Below are 13540 nucleotides of genomic sequence, written 5' to 3'. Positions count from 1 at the left end.
AACCAATGATGAAGTCTAAAACCATTTCTAGGGTGATAATAAGTAAGATAAAGGATCACTGTGAAAATATGCAGTGATAGTAGAAATATTTTACCCTTCAAGAAGTATAATAAGCTTACTTAAATCTTCTTATATTCAAAAAGGTTAAGGAGTAACAAGATATTTTTCTTTTGACATTTTTTGACAGTTAATTTTAAAACTTGCAGAAGGGGTGACCCTGAGTTTGGTTATTAGAACTTGTTGCTACAATATCACCCAGTGATATTTTAATATTAAGCTTGAGTATTTCACCTAAAACCAAGAGTGACCTCAAAAGTCAAATATAAAAAAAAAAAACAGCATAAAAACATAGAGGAGTATAAGTACAGAACACAAAATTAATTGTATACAGCCAAGAGATGATTTATGGCAGTTATTCTGCGTTGCCACCAGAGTAGCAAGAGTATGAAAATGCAACCTGATACCTGGGCTGCTTGCACTGCACTTTTTAAACATAAGAATATGATATCTAAGTTTGCATTTGGGCTCTTTCAAGACCTTTGTTAAAACTGGACCTTCACTTTCATATGAAGGTGAAAAATTAAAGCGTTGTTAAAAATTTTTAGAAGTTCAGTGAAAATGAGGCTGACATTTGGAATTAACGTATTCTCCTGTGTATTTATTCCAGGATTATACAGATTTCAAATTTAATTAGTACTTTTGTCCTTTTCTCCCTTCTATGCTCCAGAAATATAACCTATTATTTCACCAGTGCATCGACCTACTCCGGCAACCTGAAACATAATAGACACGGCTGTTGTGGTTTCAGTGAATATGCCACTAGCTTTGGGTAAGAACCAGTAGCCCCTGTGAACTTTAAAATCCTAAAATCCTAAAATTGGATCCTCCTGATTCTAAGAAGGACAATTTATTCCATGGCAGTATGATAATATTAAACTATTTAAGATTTAGAAATAATGACTAAATGTTTAGTCAACATTCTTTGTTATTTTAAAATGTGTATTCAATCTTGCCAATTAACCGGAGCTCATGGTTATTTACAGCATTGAACTTTATAACAATTGATATTAGATTCTAGGCTGCTGAAAAAAACTGCCCAGAAATTTATACTTACATATTTTCATTAATAAAGATATCAGTTTGAAAACATATGGTTTCCAATATGGACCAAACTTGATTTATGATGTGTAAGAAGGAAGACAAATTTAGAAAAAAAGTCAAACTAGAAATGGTGAACTTCATTTTGTCATTTAAGTCTAGGAGAGATGCTAGCTTAAAACATTTGAAAAACACAATGCCCTTAAGAGTAATGTAATGCATTCAAGATTGTCAATGAAAAGTTCTATTCATTATATAGTGTTCATTTTCTATGAAAATGAAATGTTATTTATTCCATTTCAACCCCAAAGATACCTATGCTACAAAACAATGTATTAGAAAGCAAAAATTATACTCTCTGTAAACAAACAAGCATCCTCTTGTAAGAATTACAGACGGTTGACATTAATTTGTGCTGATCGTTAATATCTTGAAAATATGTGGATTTTACTGACTTGGGTGAATTCTCATCTAGCAGGTAAGAAGTTTGGCTTAAAAGTTTACTTCCTTTAAAGAAATAAATGTGTCACAGACACTGGCAGTATTATAGTTTTTGATTTAAGAGGAGTGCTTTCTTACTGACAGGAGGCAACATTTAACATAAACTATTAAAGACAGTTTATGAATACCCTGTACTTTCGGCCCCTGATCCACTTGGGCATGCAGAATTTTGAGTACCACAAGGTTTTTTTTTTTTTTAAATTCAACTTATTTATTTTATAATTTTAACTTTTATTTTAGATCCAGGGGATACATGGGCAGGTTTGTTACCTGGGTGGGTATATTGCATGATGATGAGGTTTCGGATTGATTGATCCTGTCACCCAGGGTAGAGCACAGTACCCAATAGTTAGTTTTTCAACTCTTGCCCCACTTTCTCCCTCTCTCCTCTAGTAGTCTTCAGTTTTTATTGTTGCCATTTTAATGTCCATGAGTTCCATTGTTTACCTCCCACTTAAGAGTGAGAACATGTGGCACTGGTTTTCTGTTGCCGTGTTAATTCACTTCGGATAATGGCCTCCAGTTGCATCCATGTTGTTACAAAGGACAAGATCTCGTTCATTTTTATGGCTGGCTAGTATTCCATAGTGTGTATGTACCACATTTTCTTTATATAATTCACCATTGATGGGCACATAGGTTGACTCGATGTCTTCGTTATTGTGACTAGTGCTACAATGAACATATGAGTATTTCATTTTGGTAGAACTATTTATTTTCTTTTGGATGTATAATCAGTAATGGGATTGTTGGGTTGAATAGCAGTTTAAGTTCTCTGAGGAATCTCCAAATTGCTTTCCATAGTGGCTGAACTAGTTTACATTCCCACCAACAGTATGTAAACATTCCCTCTTCTCCACAGCCTCACCAGCATCTGTTGTTTTTGTCTTGTTAATGATAGCCATTTTGACTGGTGTGAGATGGTGTCTCATTATGGCTTTGATTTGCATTTCTCTGACAATTAGTAATGTGGATCATTTTTTCGTATGTTTGTTGGCCTCTTGTCTGTTTTGTTCTTGTTGTTGTTTTAAGACAGAGTCTCACTCTGTCACCCAGACTGGAGTACAGTGGTGCAATCACAGCTCGCTGCAGCCTCAACCTCTGGGGGATGCAAGGGATCCTCCTGCCTCAGGTCTCTCCTCACCCCCTGTGGCCCGCTACACCCGGCTAATTTTTGTATGTTTTGTAGAGATATGGTTTCACCATGTTGGTCAGTCTGGTCTTGAACTCCTGGCTTCAAGTGATTTGCCCACCTTGGCCTCCCAAAGTGCTAGGATTACAGGAGTGAGCCACTGCACCTGGCTGGCCTCTTGTATGTCTTCCTGTAAGAAGTGTCTGTTCATGTCTTTTGCTCTTTTAATGGGGCTGTTTTTCAGTTGTTCAATTGTTTATGTCCCTCATAGATTCTGGATATTAGACCTTTGTTGTGTGCGTAGTTTGAGAATATTTTCTCCCATTCTGCAGGGTATTTACTATATTGATAGTTTCTTTTGCTCTGCAGAAGCTCTTTAGTTTAATTAGGCCACACTTGTCAATGTTTTTTGCTGTGGTTACAATTGTTTTTGAGGACTTAGTCACAAATGTCCCAAGGCCAATGTCCAGAATGATGTTTCCTAGTTTTTCTTCTAGGATTCTTATACTTTGAGGTCTTACATTTACATTTTTAATCCATTTTTAGTTAATTATTGTATATGGTGAGAGGTAGGGGTCCAGTTTCATTCTTTTGCATATGACTTGTCAGCGATCCCGACACCATTTATTGACCAAGAAGTCCTTTCCTCATTACTTATTTTTGTCAACTTTGGTAAGATGACTGTAGGTGTGGAGCTTTCTTTCTGGTTTCTCTATTCAGTTCCATTGGTCTATGTGTCTGTCTTTGTACTAGTACCATGCTGTTTTAGTTACTGTAACCTTATACTAGAGTTTGAAGCCCTGTAATATGATGCCTCCAGCTTTCTACTTTCTGCTTAGAATTGCTTTGGTTATTTGGGCTATTTTATGGTTCCATATGAATTTTAGAATAAGTTTTTCTAGTTACACGAGAAAAAAAAAACCATTGGCAGCTTGATAGGAATAGCGTTGAATTGTAGATTGTTTTGGGAAGTATGGCCATTTTAATACTGATTTTTCCAGCTTTGCTGACAATCTGATTCTATACCTAGAAAACCCTAAAGACTGCCAAATGACTCCTGGAACTGATAAACAACTCCATTAAAGTTACAGGATACAAAATCGATGTACAAAACTCAACAGCATTTCTATACACAACAAGCAAGAGTGAAATGAAGAACATAATCCCATTTACAATAGCTGCAAAAAAATTAAAATACCTAGGACTATATGTAACTAAGGAGGTGACAGATCTCTATAAGGAGAACTATAAAACACTGCTGAAAGAGGTAATAGAAGACACACACAAATGGAAAAAAAATTCCACAATGTTTTTTGTCTGTTAAGTGGCAGTGTCATTTCTCCAAAATTCTGTCTACTGATTCAAATTGCAAATGCTTACCAGCTGAGCTCATTTTTTTTTAACTTCACAAAAATACAGATTAGATAATGTGATTTACATTACAAAGTCTGTTATTGCACACATAATTACTTAGATAATTTAATATTGAATTAATACTTCCTTACAATACAGCCCATTTGTCTTCATTCCTCTGCTATTACCATGTGGCTTCTACATTATAGACTTTTCATATATGGGGATTAATTCTGCTCAGACAGTCTTTGACTTGAAGAAAGGGAGTGAAGGGAGCAGTAAGGTGAAGGTTTTCAGGGGCTGGGAGAGATTTTGGAAATTTAAATCAGCATTCTTGCATTCAAGATCAAGTCACACTTATGTCCTGGTCTCTAGACTTCTCCATAAGTTTCTATCTAGCCCTGGAGATGTCTTGCTTCTTACCTTGCACCTAGTTACTCAGTCTCTGCTTTGTTAGTCTGTCCAGTAGCCCAGTTCATGTAGGACATCACTGTGATTACCCCTATCTTGTAGGAATTTATTATTGACTTATTTTGCCTATCTTGATTTTGGGGCCATTTTCTGGACCCTATATTTGTTATTTCATTATATTTTTATTTATTTTTGAGACAAGGTCTTGCTCTGTCACCCAGGCTGGAATGCAGTGGTACAGTCATGGCTCAGTGCAGCCTCAACCTTCTGGGATCAAGAGATTCTCCCACCTCAGCCTCCTGAGTAAAGACTGGGACTACAGGCATGCACCACCATGCCTGGCTAATTTTTGTATTTAGTTACTTATTTATTTGTAGAGATGGGCTTTGCCATGTTGCCCATGATGGTCTCAAACTCCTAGACTCAAAGAATGTACCTGTCTTGGCCTCCCAAAGTGCTGGGATTACAGGCATGAGCCACCCTGCCCAGCCTGGACTCTCCATATCTATGTTTGGCTTACTTGTCAGATACTACACAACTTAGTTTAAACCTTTACAAATAGACTGCTTGCCTGGAAGTACCGTCTGTTTACCCATTGCGATATTATTTAGTGATCTTTGATTTCTAGATTACGTTGTTTAACAACAGAAATTTATTTCCTCACAATTCTGAAGACTGGACAGTCCAAAATCAGGTGCAAGAATGGTTGGGTTTGGGTAAGGGCTGTCTTCCTGGCTTGCAGATTGCTGCCTTCTCACTGTGCGCTCACGTGGCCTTTCCTCAGTGCATATCTGTGGCAGAGAGAGAGAGGTTTCTCTTCCTCTTCTAAAACAAACATCACCAGTTCTATTGGATTGGGAGCCTATACTTATGAACACATTTAACTTTAATTACTTCTTAGAAGCCCTCCCTCAAACACATTTAAATTGAGGGTTAGGGCTTCAACATATGCATTTTGGGAGGACACAGTTCAGTCCATTACGTGTCCTTCCTCTGCTTCCAAAAATTCACAAGTGAAGTTAGGAATCATTTTTCCCCTTAATGTATTGTGTACTTGTAGGAAGCCAGGAAATAAATACCGAGACCTTGCTCTTCTTTATCACTTCTGCTGCCCCATTCTCAGGGACAAGGGAGCCCACTGATGTAGTTCTTAGGGGTCAGTCTCTTGGGGTATAGTGCAGAGTACTGAAGGGTGGAGAATGAATCTGGAGAGGAGAATGGAGGATACCTGATCAGGGTGTGTCACAATAGTTGCAAAAAGCTAGAAATGAATTCTTAGACTTAAGGAAGTTGAGAGAGTAGAACTTATCCAGTAAAACTTCATTTTACGGATCAAATAACAAAACCCCCCAAAAGTTAAAATGACTTGATTGAGCCCATGACTTATGTATGAGACAATTTTCACACTGGTATAAAGACATACCTGAGACTGGGTAATTTATGAAGTAAAGAGGTTTAATTGACTCACAGTTCTTCATGAATGGGGAGGCCTCAAGAAACTTGTAATCATGGAGAAAAGGGAAGCAAACATGTCCTTCTTCACATGGCGGCAGGAGAGAGAGTGCCAAGGTGGGAAGAGCCCCATATAAAACCATCAGTCCTCATGAGAACTCACTACAAATCCTGAGACCAGCATGGGGGAAACCACCCCCATGATACAATGACCTCCCACTGGGTCCCTCCTTCAACATGTAGGGATTACAATGTAGATGAGATTTAGGTGGGGATACAGAGCCATACTGTATCAACTTATTAATAAGAAATATAATTTGTAAATGATCCCTATATATCATATGTAAGCACTTTAGAAAATAGAAAAGTAATAGTTTTCCACTGCTGCATAACAAATAGCTATTAACGAACTAAACATACGTTTATTCTTTTGGTTAGAAGTCTGGGTGGGTGGGCTTAATTGGATTTTCTGCTTACAGTCTCAAAAGGTCTTGGCCAGGCTGGGCTCCTCTCTGGACGCTCAGGAGAGGAAGCTGCTTCCAAGTTCATGCCTGTTGGCAGAATTTGTCTTGTATGTGTCCCTGTTCCCTTGCTGTCTGTCAGTTGGATACTGCTTTCAGCTTCTGAAAGCCACTGGCATTCCTTGGCATACATCCTCTTTCAGCAGATGAGATTTCTTTTTGGTACCATATCAGGGTGGACATTATATCATAGAATCATTTAATTAATCATTAATTAAGACCCTATGTTTTAAAGCAGGATAGGGCTGTGTTCAAATTACTGACACTGACTACTCTATGTGTGATCTTAAGCAAAGTTTCTTAATCTCCTTCCTAAATGTAAAACTGTCATAATATCTAGTTCTTTAAAAGTATTGACTACATAATATATGTAAATTTACTGTAGTGGCATGTGATTGATATACATTAAATTTTACTGAAAATATAAGTGAAATGTGTGATAAATGTTAAAAAGGAAATAGTAGAGAGTGCCAGGAAATAACACAGAAACCAACCTGAGCTATTTACGGAAGTAGTTAAGTCTCTTCTCAGGGAGTAATATTTGAGCTGAGAACTGAAGGGTGATTGATTTGAGCTTATCCTTCAGTGTGGGAAAGCAGGGGGACTTGCATTTGCAAAGATCCTGAGGTCGGAAGGACAAGAAAACCTTGAAGAAATGGCCAATCCTGATGGCAACAGAGAGATGGTCAGGGAGGGGCAAAAGATGAGACTGGAGAGGTAGGCGAGGGGGAGATCCTGTAGAACATAGTATCCTGTGAAAATCATTTGTTCTTAATTTTAAGGGCAATGGGAAGCTATTAACATTTTTCAACAACTTTACTGAGTTATTATAGGCATATAATCGCACATGTTTAAAGTGTATGCTTTGAAAAGTTTTCCTGTATGTCTGTAGTCATAAAACCATTACCATAGTGAAGATAATAAACATATGCATCACCCTCAGAAGCATCCCTGTGTTCCCTTGCATTCCCTCAGCCCCTTCTAACCCCATCGTTGTCCTAGGCAACTACTGATCTGTTTCCCATCACTATAAGTTAGTTTGCATTTTTCTAGTTTGCATTTTTCTAGAATTTTCTATAAACAGAATAATACATTACATACTTTTACTCTAGTTTATTTCACTTGGCATAATTAAATTGAGATTCAGCCCTGGGGCTCCAATTATCAATAATTCACTTCCTTTTATTGCTGAGTAGTATTCCATTGTGTGTATATACCATAATTTGTTTATCCATTTACCTGTTGATGGATGTTTGGGTTGCTCTCAGCTTAGGGCTATAAAAAATAAAGATACCATGAACATTCGTGCACAAGTCTTCTATGGATATATGCTTTCATTTCTTTTGGGTAAATATTTAAGATTGCAATGACTAGATCAACTTCTTTATGCTTACGTTTACCTTTTTAAGAAGCTGACATAATCTTTCCAAGTGGTTGTACCACTTTACATTCCTACCAGCAGTGTATGAGAGCTCTTGCAGCACTTCGTATGGTCGGTCTATTTTATTTTAGCTATCATAACAAGTAGGTAGTAGAATCCATTGTGGCTTTAAGTTGCATTTCCCTAATGATCTTGAGCAATTTTTCATATGTTCATTTTCCATCTGCATATTGTCTTTGGTGAGCTAATTGTTCAAATATTTACCCTTTTTTATCAATTTATTCATTAGATTTCAAAATTTAGAGTTTTTTTTTTTTTTTTTTACAGTGTATAAATAACTCTTATTTTAGGTATGAAACATGCAACTATTTTCTACCAGTCTGTGGCATTTCTCAATGTTTTTCCAAAAACAGAAATTCCTCATGTTGAAGTTTAATTTATTGATTTTATTTTATGCATTGTGCTTTTGTTTTATTCAGAAATATTTACCTAACCTAAGGTCACAGAGATTTCTGTTTTTCTTTTCCTAGAAATGTTATAGTTTTAAATTTGATGTTTATGTCTGTGATACACTTTGAATCACTTTTTATTTGTGGTATGAAGTAGAATCTTACTATTTATTTATTTTGCAAATGGTTACTCAGTTGCATCATACTTTGATTTTGAAATGATGAACTTCTATGATCTGGATGTTTATGTCTGCCTCAAATTCATATGATGAGCCTCTAATTGCCAATGTGATGATATTTAGAGATGGAGTCTTTGGATGGTAGTAAGGTCATAAAGATTAGTGCCCTTATAAGAAGAGACATGAAAGAGATTGTTTTCTCTCTCTCTCTCTGCTCTCTGACAAGTGAGGACACAGAAGGAAAATAGCCATCTGTAAACCAAAAAGAGGGCCTTCACTAGAAACTAACCATCTTAGCATCCTGATCCTGGACTTCACAGCCTCCAGAACTATGAGATGTAAGTATGTAAGCAACCAGGCTGCAGTAATTTGTTACAGCTGCCCAAACTAAAACACTGTATTTTCTCACAGGCTTTATTTACATCACTGTTAAAAATCAATTGGCATATATATGTAGGTCAAATTCTTGATTCTCTGTTCTGCTGCATTGATTTACCTGTCTTTATGACAAACCCGCACCATTTTGAATACTATAGCATAATGACCTCTCTTGAAGTTGTATAGATTAAGTCCTTTTACTTTTCTCTTCCTTTTCAAATTGTTTTGGCTGTTCTGTGTCCTTTGCATTTCCAAATGAATTTAAGAATTAGCTTGTCAGTTTCTAAAAAGGCATGCTGAGATTTTGATTGGAACTTCAGCGAGTCATATAACTCATGAAGAAGACATATCTCCGTCTATTTAGGTCTTCAATTTCTCTAAGCAATGTTTTATAGTTATTGGTCTATAGGTCTTAGACATCTTTTTAAAGGTTTATATCTATATTTTTGGTGCTTTTGTAAAGTATTTATTTAATAAATGAACATTTTGGAGATAATTGTAAGGTCACATGCAGTTTTAAGAAATAAAACAGATTCCTTCTATGCTTTCCTCAGTATTCTCCAATAATATTTTACAAAATTATAGTATAATATCACAACCAGCATATTGATATTTTTATACGCGTTCATCTTAATTTAGATTTTTCCAGTTTGACTTATTTGTGTATGTGTGCATTTTAAGTTTTATACAATATTTGTCACCACTTTGGGTTTGTTTACCTACCACCACAATAAAAATATTGAACATTTCTAACCCACCGATTCTTTATTTTCCTTTTTATAACCACACTCATCTTCATCCCACATACTCACCACCATTCGCTTCCTAATTCCTGGCAACTGCTAATTTCTCTCCATTTATAATATTATTTTTCCATTTCAAAAAAATCTTAGATTTGTGGAATCTAACAGTATGTAACTTTTGGGGATTGGTTTTTTCAATCAATCAGTTTACTTTCCTTCCTGGAGGCTCATCCAAATTGTTGCATGTATCAGTAGTTTATTTCCTTTTATTGCTAAGTAGTGATCCATGGTATGGATGTACCATAGTTTGCTTAACCATTCAGCTACTGAACAACATCTGGGCAGGTTCTACTTTCTTATAATTACAAACAAAATTGCTACAAGCATTGATGTACAGATATTTATGTGAACATAAGTTTTAATTTCTCTGGGATAAATGCCCAAGCGTATAATATCTGTGTCATATGGAAATTGCATATGTAGTTTCATAAGAAACAGCCAAAATGTTTTTCAAGGTGGCTGTATCATTTAACATTCATACCAGCAATGTATGAATGATCCACTTTGTACACATCATCACCAGTTAGCAGTGGGTGATGTTTTAGTTGTTTTGTTTTGTTTTCTGATTGTAATGATGTTGAAAATCTTTTTCTGTGCTTGCTGTCTCTTCATATCTTCTGCTCATTTTCTAATTGGATTATTTTTACTTTCCTGATAAGTGTTGAGAATACTTTATATATTCTAGATACCAGTTCTTTGTTGGGTATGTGATTTGAAAGCATTTTCTGCCAGTCCGTAGCTGACCTTTTATCCTTTTTACCTGAGCTTTCACAGAGCAAGAGTTCTTAATTTTGATAAGTACCAATCTATCAACTTTCCTTTTATAGATCATACTTTTGGAATCATATCTGCCAATTCTTTGTTTATCCTTAGTTCATTATGCTTTCCTTGTGTGTATTTTTAAAATTTTTACAATATTACATTGACATTTAAGTCTGATTCATTTTGAGGTAATTTTTGTGGAGATGTAAGACAGGTTGAGAGGTTTGTTGTTGTTGTTGTTTGTCTTTGTTTTTGCCTCAGGATATTAAATCACTCTAGCACCATTTTCCAAAAGGCTATCCTTTTTCCATTGAATTACTTTTTTGCTTTTGTCAAAAATCAGTTGAGCATATTTATGTGGGTTTATTTTTGTTATCTGTTTTGTTCTGTTAACCTATGTGTCTATTCCTGCACCAGCATTACACAGTCTTGATTACTGTAGTCATCTAATAATCCTTAAATCGGGAAAAATAATTCATTTCACTTTGTTCTTCTTTGTCAAGATAGTTTTGCTAAGAATTTTGCATCTTGATTCTCATGAGATATTGCCTATAATTGTATTTTCTGTTAATGTTTTTGTCTAGTTTGGGTTTAAGCATAATGTTGTCCTTGTATAATGAGTTGGGAAGTACCTGCTCCACCTCAAATCTCTGGAAGAGTTTTTGTAGAGTTGGCATTAATTTTGCCTTAAATGTTTGGTAGAATTCTCCAGTAGGGAGTTCTAGACCTAAAGTTTTCTTTGTGGGAAAGATTTAAGCTACAAATTAAATATTTAAAAAAGACATAGGACTATTCTGATTATCTACTTCTTAAATGAGTTCAAAAAGACTTTTAAGCTGGGGAATGTAATTATAAAATATAAATTTCCTTTGTTATTTATGTAAATGCAAATTTGATTCATTAGTTCTGGCTTAGCAATGGATAAATTATTTTTAGTTCAATATGGTTATAATCTAGTAACAAGTGAATTCTAGTATATCATCACCTCTCAGGTATAATCAGGTAAATGCAGGTTTCATTATTATCAGACGCTGTATGACTCAATAGCTAATTCAAGGGTGTCACGTTTCTTCTCACAGGTTTTTCACATTTTTCCTCCTGGTCTTATTTCTATTTGGTTGAACTATAGAAAATTTTCATTATTTGGCTATTTTTATCTTATAAAAACGTCAATTTTACTTGGTTCAACCTAATGGTTTTATACTATTGTGTACCAGTACTCTTACAGTACTGTAGAATAGGAAGGTTATGCTTATGTCAGGAGTACAGAAGTTTCACATGTATTCCATAGAAGTTTTCTCTGTTATCTCTGATTGCTTATGTCATAAACTGGCCCAATATCTGATGCTCATGATCCAAATGCTACAGGTTAAAAATTAAAGCAGTTGAACTCATGAAACTAGAGAATAGAATGATAGCTACCTGAGGCTGTGGCAGCATGGGAGTAGGGGATGATGGTGGAGATGAAGATAGTTAATGGGTACAAGAATATAATTAGATACAATGAATAATCTAGTATTTAAGAGCACAACAGGATAAGTACAGTTGACAATAATTTGTTGTACATTTTAGAATAACTGAGGGAGTACAATTGGAATGTTCACAACACAAAGAAATGATGAATGCTTGCCCTGATGTGATGATTACACATTGTGTTCCTGTATCAAAACAGGTCATGTGCCCCATACGTGTATATGCCTCTGATGTACCCATAAAAATGTCAAAACATGCTATGAACTAAGCAGGTGGCTCTCCCAGCACCTTCAGCAAGTGACGTTGAATCTTTGGGATGCCACCCATTGGGGGTCAGCTGGAGAGTTCTTCAATATATCACCTTCGTTTAAGCATCCATGCTGACACCTCTCCAGTGACCAAGATAGAGAAAAATAGAATATTCCAAATCAAACAGTGACTTTAAAATTTGTCACATCAAAGCGGCACACAACACTTCTATTCACACTTCACTGGCAAGGCAAATAGTCTCATGTGACCTCAGAACAGCAAGGAAACACAATCTTACTATGTGTGTGGAAGAAAAACCACAACTGTCTGGTGAATAGCATTAATGCTTAGTGTATATCTTGTGCTATGCCATACATGGCAGAAGAGATGAAGGAAGTTTTAAGGTACAATCTTTGTCCATAAAGTCCTAACCATTTAATTGTTCACATGAGAATTGCAGAATGTTAAAATTATGTATCAAACTATAATTCTAGTGTAGCTCAGAAGGAAGGACCAATAAAAGCTGGAGGAGCCCAGTTACAAGTGGACAAGATTTGATACAGATTTGAAAGAATGAACAGGGAGGAGGAAGTAGACGAAGATTTTAAGAAGAAAGGGAACAAATGAGCAAAGGAGGAGAATTCAAAAGTGAGCATGGTATGTTTATAAGATAGAAAAGAAATAGACGAGAATAGAGTTTTGCTTTTAGGAAAACGAGTTAATAACGTTTGGAGAGTCATGATGGCAGCTGTACTGTCAGTAGCTACTAATGAACAGCACAAGAAAAGAGCTGCTATTCTCCTTATGGTAGAAGAGGGAGTGGGGCTGAGGGTTTTGCTACAGTGCATTGCTAAAGGGTTCATGATCCAGAGAACAGATGGATTCTGAAAACCATCATAAATAATGGTACTCTTTGCTTTTGCCTCTACCTATCTTCTCTGTACAGGACATTGAGTTCGCTCCTTTGAAATGAGAACCCGGGCAGGTTTTTTTATGCTGAGTACAGGGTGGGGATGTGGCCATAAACCAGGTCAGAAGAGAGAGAACTTGGACCAGAAAAACAGTGGCTACATAGAGGCTGAAAGTATATGACGTCATCTGGGTTGACTATGTAGGCCATCTCCTTCACACCACAGGACTTCCAACAATATCCCCAAAAGAGCATGAATATATTCAATTTAACACTGAACAGAACTTTAAACTCTACGTATACGTCGGCTCCCTGTTTTGGTAGATGAAATAGCCATCTTTTTTAAAAGGAAAGACTATTATACATACAATTTTAATTAAAGGAGATAAGTGCTAAACAGAGACACACCTTTCAGGTGAAAGTGGTATCTAAGCACAGACTTGAAAATGGGAACTAATGGGAATTAGTTCACTGAATGGCTGGAAGTG

The 13540-nt window shown here is 36.0% G+C and overlaps 1 protein-coding gene across 1 annotated transcript in view; it reads right to left on the bottom strand.

The window, feature by feature from the left end:
• The window catches only part of CNTN5 (contactin 5), a 1335093-nt gene that overhangs the window by 162565 nt on the left and 1158988 nt on the right, over positions 1-13540 (bottom strand). The gene's annotated exons all lie outside the window — the stretch shown is intronic.

Source organism: Pan troglodytes, chromosome 9, assembly GCF_028858775.2.
Source record: "Pan troglodytes isolate AG18354 chromosome 9, NHGRI_mPanTro3-v2.0_pri, whole genome shotgun sequence".
Classification (NCBI taxonomy): Eukaryota; Metazoa; Chordata; class Mammalia; order Primates; family Hominidae; genus Pan; species Pan troglodytes.
The sequence above is the reverse complement of the archived record's forward strand: the minus strand, read 5'-3'. Positions and strand labels throughout refer to the sequence as shown.